This window comes from Lagopus leucura, unplaced genomic scaffold, assembly GCF_019238085.1.
Source record: "Lagopus leucura isolate 7727_CA_CO unplaced genomic scaffold, USGS_WTPT01 Super-Scaffold_100004, whole genome shotgun sequence".
Taxonomy (NCBI): Eukaryota; Metazoa; Chordata; class Aves; order Galliformes; family Phasianidae; genus Lagopus; species Lagopus leucura.
Genome location: NW_024962264.1, coordinates 56425782 through 56439173, shown reverse-complemented (window position 1 = coordinate 56439173; position 13392 = coordinate 56425782). Strand labels below are relative to the sequence as shown.

General features: G+C 38.3%; 1 long non-coding RNA gene across 2 annotated transcripts in view; it reads right to left on the bottom strand.

The window, feature by feature from the left end:
* The window catches only part of LOC122180119, a 99450-nt gene that overhangs the window by 56198 nt on the left and 29860 nt on the right, over nt 1-13392 (bottom strand). For both annotated transcript variants that reach the window (XR_006178924.1, XR_006178925.1), the window contains exon 2: nt 5711-5761. This is a non-coding gene — a long non-coding RNA (uncharacterized LOC122180119). The remainder of the gene's footprint in view (nt 1-5710; nt 5762-13392) is intronic.

Here is a 13392-nt window from a genome sequence, read left to right as displayed (position 1 = left end):
ATTTCAGTAACTCTCACATTTCACTCCCCTTCTCTCCCTTCATTTCACCATTTTCTCTCCACTCATCCACTGGATATGTTATGTTTCTCTGATGCCATTTTCCTCTCACGTCTCACTGAACGCTTTCCCTGGTTTGAAGTTCTGTACTAGCTTCCCATGCTTCCCCTGCCCAAATACCATTTCTGCTTCTTCTGTAAAGGGTCTCCTAACAAGGTTTCCTGTCTCTCTTATTTCTACATATCTGCTATTTTTGTCATGCTGACATGCCTTTTCTCCTTACTTTTTATTCATAAACCTCTACACACAGAAGTTTTTCAGGGCCTCCATCTTTCCCCTCCATGGTAATTTTATACCTGTAACAATCTCCAGATGCACGTATGTTAACATCATCCTCACTTTGACCAAAAATTAGAACCACTTCTTTCATGAGCAATTTGAGTAATAAAGCAACAAGATACCAGTCTGCCTTTGTTAGCTATTCTGTGATACTTGTTCTAAATCTTCTCTGCCAAACTGTTATTTTACTGAGTTTGCAGATGAAGAAAACGTGCTCTAAAGCACTGTATTGGAAAGGAATTTTGGATAATATTTCTAGTTTAGCTTTAAGATATCCTTCCTGCCTCTCATCAGAAATCTGGCTTTGTTTCCTCAAAGGGCAACAAAAATATAAGAGGATCCCTGCTCACAGAACCCATGCTCCCCTGGCTTTGCCAGTCCAATCCCAAGGTTCAATCCAAGGGATTTTAACCCCAGTCTGGGAACAAGGGCCATTGAATATACTTAGAGCATACAATAAAAAGATGCAAGCAGTGAAGCTTTACTATAACTTCATCACTGTCAATAGTAAATTGTTATTTACATGCAGCTATTGAAAGGAGGAACTTGCTGTATCACATAAAAAAGGGGAAACATGATATCACCATGCTATAGCTTCCATCTGTTCAGGCATGGAAGGAGATCTTTTCATGACATTTCAAATAAAAATGATATTTGTTTATCCAAAACAGAGGCTATTAAATTGTGCAGCCCATTCCTCAGGCACATCTTGCTGAGTGCCTGAGCCGCAGGATACCACTCAGAAGGTGACCTCATTCTGAACACTGAATCCAAATGAACAAAAAAAATATTTGTTTCTTGAAATCCGTTATAGCAGTTTTCAAAAAGTGACCCAGTGAGACTTGCAGCAGAGGAAAAAAATAAATCTATTTCAGTTATTCTTCAGCTCAGTATATTATGCATCAACCTACGGCTCCTTCTACTACGACTCTCAAATTGTTTTAAGAGGAAAACAGAATGAATAAAATACATATTATTCCTACAGAACCAGTTTTTGCTCTCACTTATGGCAGGCTTAATTCAGAATAAATCTAATGAAGTCAATGGTTTTCTAATAGCGTAAAAGCAAACAAATTGAGCTCTGAAGCTTCTCATGTTTTATCTGCCAAGTGTTTTCATGTTACGCTGGCAAATGGACAGTGACAGGATGTACAGGTTTTGGGAGCCCTTTGGCAGGCAACAAAGAAGCCCTATTATATCCCATGACAATGCAGTCATTTGCGAATGCTACCAGAACCAGACTTCATAGCCAGAAGCATAGAAGTTCCTCTCACTAGTTTGTTATCCTCACATGGTTACTTGCTATATTGTAAGGCAAAAAGACATCCTGGATGTTTCCTGGAAGCAATAAATGCAGTTGAATGAGAATTTTTTCACTAAAACCCAAATATGAAGGAGAAACATTAACAGAAACTACAAACCACTCTCATGGACTCTTTTTGTCCTCATTTCAACACAGGCTCACACTTTCTTCAAAACCCCATAACATCCAGCATCATGGTTCTTTCATCCAGTCAATACTGATCATTTTCTTTTGGAGATGAGCTTTCAATCTACTTGCATTAATGACCTTTATATTTGCTGGGGAAAAAAAAAAAAAAAAAAAAAAAAAAAACAACAAAACAACCCAGAGACACTTGTCATGTGTAATTTTGTTTGTGCCTGCTAAAAAGAAGAGTAGATCCAGAAAGAAGCATTTAGCACCTTACATGGTTCTAGAAAAGTCAGGCTCTGACATCTGTTCACTGGCCTGAAAGCCAGACTTAGTTCTCCACACAAGGGCAGCAATACTTTCACAATACCTCCCTGTGAGGTTCAGAGTGCCCCAGCTGTCATGTTACCCTTTCACCTCTGCCCAGAGTCTACCCAGTCCAATGAGAAGGTAATATTTCAGCAGAGCAACCTGGAGGACTCAGCAAAAGAGCAGTAGGTTTCTCCCCAGTGATGTTTGCCAGTTCCTGCTAAGACAGCTGCACATTGAGTGCAACTGAGTCCAAATGAGTGTGGAAAGGGGAGGGCTGATGCAAACAGCTTGTATGCATCCAAATGCTCTCCCTACAAGTTTCCTCTAGGAATCCCACTGTAATAACCTTATTTTACCTGCTCCACTGAGGTTTCAGATGACCCATACCTCTACAGCACCTATCCCTCATGAGCCAGGCAAACAAAATTTCACTGCAAGCTATGTGCTTGCAAAGTTCATGCTCAGGAGACCCTGCCAGCTGGCTGCTGGCAAGCCAAACAGTAAACTGTGGAAGAGTCCCAGACTAGTTCTCACTGAAGAGGTCTCTTTCTCTTCTATGAGGCCTCAGCTATTTTCAAGGCCCATCTTGCCTATCAGTGGCAGCTAAAGTTGGTCAAGAAGGCTCAGAAGCTGTGGGAAGAAAACAAAATAGTTTACTTACCTACAGGTATATAAAACCTTACTCCAGCTAAACAAAGCCAAACCATCCACAGCCAAGATGAGATAAAACACGAGAGGTAACCATTGATGTCCTTCCTTACCCAGCCCTGCATCACTCTACATAACTAAATTTTGAGTGGGGATTCATGAGAAATGCTAAAAAAGGGGAGATTATCTGCATTAACTCCTGTTAGCATATCTGGTCATCAGCTTATCACCCACTGTTAGTGTACTGAAACACGGAATAAAGCTGCATGTCTGAAAAAGACATTGGGTGCAAAATCGGACAGAAGAGTGTCAGATTGCAGTTATTCCATTCTTTCACACAAAATGTGAAATTACATGTTAACTGCCTTCTGGGCATACAGTAAGCATCCATTAAAATAATCACCATATGGCACTTTTTGGGATATAGTAACTTCCACATTATTTCACAAACCATTCAGAGGAACAATTTCACAATGGACCCTGCAGGACCTTGAAAGGATTTTATCAGGTTACTGGATTAAGGATTTGATAGAGATTCTGAGGAAAAAGCAGGTGGAAATAACAGCTCACATAGTGCCTTGGCAGAATGATTGCTGGGCTATATTCTCCGTTCAGATGGGAAAAGGAAATCCCTTGAAATAAAAAGTCTGGCTGCTGCTGATTAGCTGACAAGAATGAAATTGAACACTATGCACATAAAAACCCTGTATGTGCTACCAACTGATGCAATTCATTTTCTCATGGTAGCACGGGCTTGGAGAGGAATCCATTAAGGCCCAAAGAAATTAATAACAGAGAAGCATCCCCTACCTTGCATGATTTTCTTTAAACATGGCACACAAGTCTAGATTTGTGTTTGTATTTTATTTTCATCCCTTCCTTACTTGTTAACTTTACTGCATTATATAGCCAGAGCCTAAATTATTCTGCCTTTTCCTGTTACCAAAATATACCTCCCATCACTTTCTCTAGCTGGAGAAATAGTGTAATAAGAATATTCTATATGAAGTGGATATCTCTAAATCTTTGAGGAACTGCAGTTGTATCTGGAGTTTCTAACAAGACTAAGGCCATTGATTGAAAGCAAACTATAGCTAAGGTTTATCTAAGAAAATTGTATCAAATTCTCTTTCTCCTAGTCTTTATCAGCTTTATTTTTTTTCCCTGCAGTTTTACCCCTTCCAGAGTCATTCAAATGCATTGCCTGTTGGAGGACTCCAGTTGTGGTGATGGTACGTTAGGTGGCAAGTCCCATGAAGCATGCTAATACGCGCTAATCTTTTAATAATGATGAATATTTGACTCTTTGTAATGGGGGTCTTTCTTTTTTAAAGAGGCTTTCACAAAAAAAAAAAACAAAACAAAAAAATCATCACAATGGTTGTCACAAGTAAGCTTCCCTTTCCTTTGAAAGAACTGACTGTAGTAGAAAAGATAATTACTTAGTTCCTTTATCTCCAAATTATTTGTAATAAAACCTGAAATCGCACCACAAGGTCTTTCATGAGGATGTCATAAATTAAGATGCATCGATGTATTTGGTGCATCTGTTCAGCTCTGCACTCCTTTGTCTTCTGCAAATAGCGCAGCAGCTTCAATACCCAGCAGACAGCATTTACGCAAATGATGTCGTGGTCTGTATCATTAATATTCAGCGATTGTCTGTCATAGACACCTTACTGTACATCTGTTATGCAAATTTATGTTAATTTTCACTCACTGACAGCTGCCTTGGTTCCCTCCCTAAAATGATCTTTTCCATTTTGAAGTTTGCAATCTGTTCCCAAAAATGTTAATCTAACAATTAACTGAAATTGCTAAACAGAAATTTTACGTGTTATGTCCAAAATAGAAACCAGTGTTTTTAAATAGATGGTGAATCTTCTCTTCACATCATTTGTTTTATATGTGATTCAGAGGAGGGTAAACATTGATCTTTGCACAGCCTGTGTTGGGATAAGTGACAATCTCCCTATACAGTAATAGGTTTTGCAGGAAATGATGCAGTCTTGTTTTCACACAGGCTATAGACATAAATTTTACTTTCTCATTAAAAGTTGATCTTTGCACAATTATTTTCTATTTGGACATTTCAGAATGTTATTAATACATTAGTTATTTAAACCTTTGATATTAAATAATGTAAACACGTTTCAAAGAATGACAAAGCATTTTTAAAATGTTTCAGAGCAGAGGGAACACCACAACAGCATAATGTATCATGAGAAGTGAGATTCAGAGGCCTTGGAACATACAATCACATTGTTGGAGAAAAGACTTTAGCCTACTGTTCCCATAACAGGGCTTCTGCTTCAGAGTCATGAATCAACGAAGTTACACCAAATATCCCACACAGAACCAGCGGACATTTGGACAGGTGGCATACAGGACAGATTTTAAGGCTTAGACTTCAGTGAACATATGTGAAGAGTGCCTAAATGGAACAGTCTCCAACTTAACCCAAAGTGGAACCAGATTGCTGGCACAGAATATTTACAAGTTCTGAGGCTCACCCAAAGCAAGGGAAAGTTTGACATGTGCCAAGCAGAGCTCAAGTCAGGCAAACATATGCAAGAGATGTCAAAATCAAAAGAGTAGCTCTGTGTCCCAGAGAGGACAGCTTTGAAACTTGGAAAGAACTAAACAGGGTCAGGTTGCAGCTATTATGAAAGGGAATTCAATAAGAGTCATATTCTCTGTACTTGGGAGGGAGAAAAAGACCAACCAAAAGCCCCAGCAAAATCCCATCACAACCCTGCATGCCCGTACATGAATGCCAACAACTCTGAAGCAGAAACCAGTTAAGTAGACTGCCTGGCAGGGTGTTATCTCAAAATAGATTTTTTCAGGAAACATGGCCATAGAAGAATTTAACAGAATATAACAGCTGGCTATAACCCATACAAAAAGAAAAGCTGAAAGACATTTAGTTGTAGCCATTAAAAATAGCATTACAATATCAAATACAGTGGAGATACCTACCCAAGCCCTGCTCCTTATCAGGAAATAAAGCGCAGTCTATGTCAGGCTGAGCTGTCAAAATAAGAAGAGTAGGAAAATTAAACTGATAAATTAAAGAGCAGCATGTCACCTGACTGATGGCATCCCTCCAGGAGATCTCTTAGAAGCAAAGCTGCAGTTTTTAACAAAGAATACAGAAGAGCTCATTAAAAAAAATAATCACAGAATGGCTGGGTAGCAAATATCATCCTTTCCATCCAAAAAAGGAAACAGGGGAATTCTGAGTTGTAAACTACAAATCTTCAGAAAAGTTTCTGGAAGGATAATTAAGACAAAAGTATAAAATCACCAAAATGAGAATTCTATGAGCTGCCAGGGCTTTTATTAAGGAAAATTGTTTGTCTCTAGTCTATTGTAATGCATCAAGTGTGTTAAACAATGGATGATGAAGACCATTTGGTAAATAAGTTCACTTGAAAGCTGAAGTACTTAATTGAAAAAGTATTTCCTGAGGAACCAATTAGGAAAGGAGAGTAATCATGTAAGAAGAGTGAATATTCTGTTGTAGTTCAGAAAATGATTGACAAAATCAGAGCAAATAGAAGGATACAACTTACTCTCAAGTTAGAAATTCACCAGTGAAAAACTACCAAGCCATTTTAGAAACTGCAATTAATAAAATTACTTGGAAAAGGACTGAACAGCCATATCAGTCTTTGCAAGTGTCAAAACTTGGTCTAGGTTTGTCTAGACAAAGGGGAGTGCTTGACAGACTTACAAAAGTATCTTCCTTTCAAATAAATCACAAGGCAGCTCTTGGACAACTGAAATTCAGTGTTATGCACAGAAAAAAATCTAAGGACACAGGATATAACAATTTGAGGAATTCTCTGAAAAATCACATTCTACTTTTGAATACTGCAGGCCACTATATCATATAAGTATTCATTGCAACTTTATCAAGCATATCTCTGGTTATCAGTCTCCTCAAAACAAATTTTAAACCATTTATAAAAACATTCAATGGGTGACAGCTTAAGATAATATTTTGTAATTGAATCCCTAAAAAGAAAGATTTGGACTCCTGTGTTTCCCCCCGTCCCCCCCCCCCCCATGAAGTACTGGTATTGAAAACTGTTTAGTTAATCTACAACTTGCAGTATAGCTGTACAATCAATGAACATACAGATGTTATAGTTATAAGATGTACCAGAGAGCTTGGCTACACAGTTATTACAACAAAGCAGAAAAGGTAGGCTGCTTACCCACATCCCAGGCCCACTTACAAAACTCCAGCACAGAGGATCTCCAGAAGAGATCCTTCTCTGCAGGTAGTCAGCTCTTAAATAGGTCAAGGGGAGGTGCAGCCAGGCTCCACCCCTTCCGGCAGCACAAGAGAATTGCCTTCACCTGTGCTCCCATGGCTGACTCATTGCTCGCCTCAGGTGATCAATCAGAGGTTCAGGCCATGATTCAGCAGTTCCCATACAATAGCCATGGGACTATTATACTAACTTAAGAAAAATCCCACTATGAGATAGTTTAACTTTTATTAACCGACATTATTGATATTGAGTCATTCTACAGTCATTCCATGCTGTTTCCTGTGAATGTACTTCTCAGCCATCATAAATATCACATTGCTACTAATTCCTAAAAACCTGATCCACCTGAGTTGTTTTTTTTTTTTTTTTTTTTTTATTTCATCAAATTTTCAGGGGATACAGAACAGTACACTAAAGATTGTCCCTCTAACATCATCTATAATGTTGGAGTAAAACAATGGGATAACAGTAGAAGAAAGCAACTGATAGCAGTGGGCCAGGTTCCAAGGTTATTGTACGCACCTGCCAGCTCAACTAGCACAGCCCTGACTGCTAGATGCTCTCCCTCAGTCTCCAAATGCAGGGCTCTCTACCTGTGCTTTCTACCTATTCCAAGGCCAGGGAGATTTAGAAAAATTAGGTCTACAACGAAATACAGTTTTAGAGATACAGTTTTCATTGTTTGAGAAAGAGCAGTCAGTGTAATAGGAAGAGCAAAATGCCAAAGAGCAGCTGCAGTATAACTAAACTTAGAGCTTTGTTGGTCAACAAATCTCCAAACAGTGATTTTTTTCCCCTCCCTCAATGCCTTTTTTTTTTTCCTGTTGTCATTATTGCTTTTCTTCTCTAAATACATTGTCATTTTACTGTCATATGGCCAAATCAATCATAAGGAAAAAGAATGCAAAGAATTACATTACTCAACTTTGACAGCATTTTTACACTGTACAAGCCTCAAGTTGCTGCATCAGGAAGAGCTCAGAGTCTATGCTAGAAAATCCCACCTATACAAAGGAGTTGAGGCAAATAAAGTTTTTCCATTTTCATTTTCTTCTTCACATTTTGGAATGTAAACAAGTATTTCAGTATTTCCTGCTAAAAAATGTCACAGTCATGACAGCCTGAATAGGATATTTTCCTTCCAGAAAACATATACTGGAATATGCTTTTCAATTTCACAGCTATTTTAATTATATAGACAAAATAAATTTCATCAGAAGCAGACACTTAAAATGAAAAATCAAAACATTTTGTTCTGAAACCAGAAAAGCTATTGGTTTTCTTATTGAAAAAGATGTTTTTCCAGATCGATAAAAAGGAAATTAATAATTATTTCATTATATTTAACTATTTCATTGGAAGTGGTGTGAGGGAATTTCAAAGGCATCTTTGAAGAAAGGCTCTTGAGAAAGTGGGAGGAAAGTTTTCTTTGAAAGAAAAGTTTCTTTGAAAAAACAAAACTTTCTTTGAAGAAAGTTTTCTTGAGAAAGAGGAGTGAAGTAGCACAAGCGCCTAACTCTGTGGGTTATCCACTTGTCATAAATGCAGACACAAGATAGTAGACAAGAGAAGCCTTTTCTGGAGGCTTAGGATTTCACACCAGGTAAAGAAAATATCTCGATTCAACCCACAAAGTAAATGCTCAAATTAAGAAAGGAAACAAAGCAACAACAGAAAACAAAACAAAAAACAAAAACAGAAAAAAAACATGCCTTCAAGGTTACCAAAAATTTCTGTGCCTATATGAGACTAAAACTCCTCTCTACCCTCTCCTCAGCAAATCTGAGTGCTGAAGAAGTAGGCTTCTGCTCTCCACCTTTAAAGGCTACAGCTGCAAGCTGTGAGCAACCAGTGGCTGAAAAGCACCATCCCAAAGAAGTGCTCTGTCATCAGATCTCTAACTGCTCTTTCCTGCTTGCCAAAATTCTGTTCACAAATGAAAAGCACTCAGTCTATCATGTCATCATACAAAACATTTAACCCAGAAAAAGCATTCTCTTTGGTTGAGGTACTGTTGGGAGCCTATCAGTTCCTCTACTTCTCAGCAGTACCTCTACTTTGTACATCAACTCTCTCATTTCCAAAGGTGTTTATCAGGATGTGATTTCAGTTATAGGAAATTTAAACCCATAAGTTTCAATACAGATGTAGTGAAATAGTAACTAAGGTAATAGAAAAAAATATCAATATAGATTGCTAATAAATTACGGTCTAAGAGAGACTTTTGATCACTAGATTGCATTAACCTCTTCTTTTCACTCAGTTTCACTTAATCTAAATGCCATTAATCAACTATGTATTTAGGTAAAACTTCTGCTAGTCCTACAAGTATCAGTGATGCATGAACAACTGTCACTTGTATGACATTGTTCTGCTCCTTTAAAAATGCTGTAGCAATGAAGAACATAAACAAAATAGTATCAGTATAATTAATTATGTTTTGGGAAAGCACGATAGCTTAAATTCATGAATGTGCACATGCTAGTACTTCCAGAGATCTTGCTGAAAATGATACTATTCCAGTAACAAAATGAATAGCAAGACGATGCAAGTTCCCTCAGTAGTCTGGAGCAAGTTATGAGTATCGGGCGAGGACACATCACCAACGCTGTGATGTAAATGTGGCTGTAACTGCAAATAACTCAGATTGAACCATGAAAAGTGATTCCTATATTATGAGGACAAAGCAGCTTTAGACACTCATTTTAAGTATTTTTGTATTTGGGCTTAAAATAACATCTTCCCATACTCACTGAAAAAACTTTCATTAACCTGCATAAAAGAAAAAGTCAAGCTCTTAGCTGAACAGCAATAAGTGACATTTTGATCCAGGTAATATGAGGCTATACAAAGCATAAATTGAGTTAATTTAGGTGTGCAGCAGTGTATGTAAGTTCAGAAATTTGCCCAGCAATTTTCATTAAGATGAAGTTCTTTTCAAATGCCAAATATTCCTTTGGGAAAGATGGCACCGAAAGAAACCCCACAATCCCAGATAAACTTTAAGCTGAATTACTTAAGCAGGTATGCAGGTTAGAGAGATACACAGAGAAACTCACCTTGAAAAAATGCATATATTCACCTCGTTAACTTCCTGAGTTCCTACATTCACATATCTCTGGCCTTTGTTTTCCATTAATTCTAGTAAATGAGGATATTAGTAGCAACATTAAAGAAATTTCTGTCTTTAACAAAAATAATACCCCTTAAGAGCTAGATCATCGTATTTAAAGCTCACCCTTGGATGAATTCCAGCATGCAGACCCTACAAGCTGTGCTCAGAGCTTTGAGGAGGAAGCGCTTGGGCAAGCTGTGCCTTGGGGAAGAGCACAGCACTCTCCAGCCATGTGCATGTTCATTGCTCACGGCTATTTTCACACTACTCATCAAACTTCCAGCTGAAAGTAACTTGACTGAATTCAAAGCTTAATTGTAGATGTCTTGTATGTTTCCATCGCATCGCATCATATTTACATTGAAAAGGTCATGAGCTGAACTTTGTAAAACATCGTAGATCCAGTATGGTGAGTCACTTTTACATATGACTAATCATTGTTGACTAATCACTGTTACATATGAATACACTTAGCTTTCCTCAAATGTGTTTTAATACAGGGCTTGGGATAAGGAGGTGGCACCCTGTCTGCTGAGCTGCAGTCAACTACAATAAAGGGGATACTTTTTTTTTTTCTTTTTCCCAGGACCTTTCAATCAAACCATCCTTCTATAAGGACCAAAGAAGCATTTCCACAAATGTATCTGCTGTCTACTCCACTGCAAATTTTTAGGCTTAGTTTTCCATGTCCTGGCAGCTATACTTTCCCAGGCAGACTGATTTGGGCAGCCCTACAGCAAATAGTAAGAAATAAGATCACTGACAAGATGTTCCCAATTCTTTTTCCCATCCTCTTTTTGCACTGCAAGTTATTATGAATTTTCAAGGCAATCATACCTGTGACATTCGAGCACCTGGATACAGGCAATATGCTTTGACCTGTCAGGCTACTGCAAAGTCTTACTCGCTATAAAATCAGACTGTTAAGCCTCTTCCAATATTCAAAATCTCTGTATTCTCTGTTAGTGTGGAGATGATTACAACATGGAGCCTGTTCTGGAGAGACATTAAGTGAATAAGCATTGCAAACAAGTGATATTTTCCATGAGTTTTTCTTCTGTCAGCTCTAAATATTGTCACAGTTACATTACTCATCATGCTGTGCAAAGTGTCAGATATAATAATAAAGTAGAAATCTAAAAAGTGGCTTTAAGCTAGTAAAGAATGTCAATTTTGTGGCAGTCTTTATTAATCCTGTTGACTGCACTACTTTGAAATACATAGGATTTCATAATACTTATAGTACAAGTGGTGTTTGGATAGATATAGACACAGAGAAATGCCCACATATGCACATACAGAGAAAGTTAAAGAAATGACTCAGTGGCTGGCATGCGGTTATGTCAAAGTCAATAAAGTTAAGACTATATACTAGGCTAGTTGTTAGGCTAGTTAACTTCTCCTTGGTACCATAAGAAATTTTAATGTCACTGTTTACAGATATAGTTTCATACAGTTGAATAATATCGTCTCCCTAATCTATGGGATGACCTGTCAGACTGAGTTGTGTTTCCCTCTCCATAGCATGTCATGTTCTTAATTAAAAACTTCTGTTTTCATCAGGGGAGATCTTATCCACCTAATCACATGTAATTACAATAGTGTTGTATACAGTCTGTGAAGTATCTTTCAAAATATTTTTTTTTCTGTTTTCAGAATCATTCTTTCCTCTCTTTACTTCATATGTTATATTCAGATGTACTACTGCTACAAAATAATTCAGCCGAATTTATAACTGGCCTAAGGAGTATAGAACCAAAATATTTTTACAATAAAAAAATCTGAAGAAAATAATAAAAAAACCTCTCCATCTTCTCAGCAATGTGGGCTGCTCCGAAAGTAACGCCTCCTGTTTTATTATGTTGATCCACAATGTTGGAGGTGGATACTGGTGATATGGCAGTAGAGGTTGAAACTCCTAGCCAGGATTCCATTACATTTTGTTGCCATGTGATAGCAGCAGATGGGCAAGCTGACAAAATGGCGTCTGACACAGAAGGGTGTGTGAATTCCTTTGTGCAGAAAGAACTGCCCTCATTGACATTCAGCAACACTTGAATGTTTATGGAGAATGTTTGTGGAGACCAAGCAGTGGATGTGAGCACAGTGAGGTAGTGGGTGGTGCGTTTCAGCAGTGGCAACAATAACGTGAAAGACAAGGGCAAATGCAGAGTCCTACACTGGAGAGGAATAACTACCTGCATTAATATGGGTTAGGAGATGCCCTGATGGAGAGGAGCAGAGAAGGACCTGAGTGTCCCTGTGCACAACAGTTGGCCGTGAGTCAGCAGTGTCCTCTTGTTGGCCAAGAAAGCCAGTGGTATCCTAGAGCACATTAAAAAAACATGGTCAGCACGTCGAGGGAGGGGCTGAGGTGAGACCGCATGTGAAGTGCTGTGTCTAGTCCTGGGCTCCCTAGTTCAAGAAAGACAGGGAGCTACTGGAGAGAATCCAAAGGAGAGCCATAGAGACCCAAAGCATCTCCTTTATGAGGAAAAGCTGGGAGACCTATGAGTGTTCAGACTGGAGAAGAGAAGACTGAGGGGGGATCTTATCAATGCTTATAAAGATCTGATGAGAGGGAATCAATTGGTCGGGCCAGGCTCCTTTCAGTGGTGTCCAGCAACAGAACAAGGCAATAGGCACAAACTGAAACACAGGATATTCTGTACAAGCATGCAGAAAAAATTCTTTATTTGTGAGGGTGAGAGAGCAGTGGATCAGGCTGCCTAGAGAGGGTGTGCTGTCTCATTCTCTACCTACTGTAGGGAAGTGCTTTAGCAGTCGGTTTGGACTAGGTGATCTCCAGAGGTTCCTTCCAACCCCTATGAATCTGTGATTCTCTGACTGATATTTCAGTTTTGTTATATGCAGGCTCACAACCAACATCAAATTAACAAAACCTAGTACTTCAATGCTGCTTTTTATACAGGAATGCTTTGTTTATATAACCACTGACTTATTCTCTTATCCACTGCTCAGCTCTGATGAGCACGCAGCTTTCTTTTATTGCTGTAATTTCTGGCAATGTCACAGCCTTTAAAAATATAAAATTAAACACTCTTTCCAGGTGTGGTCAAAAATATTACTACTTCGTACAAAATTGCAAGTATATTTTTTCATATTTGAAAATTAATTCCTCTGACTGTTTAGTGAGACACGTATTCCAAAACAGAATTACAAGTGTAAGTGGTCTGAAAGTACCATGGTTTATATCCTTGCCTGTTTTCAATTGATAGGAGAGATAGCTGTTACATGGAAAT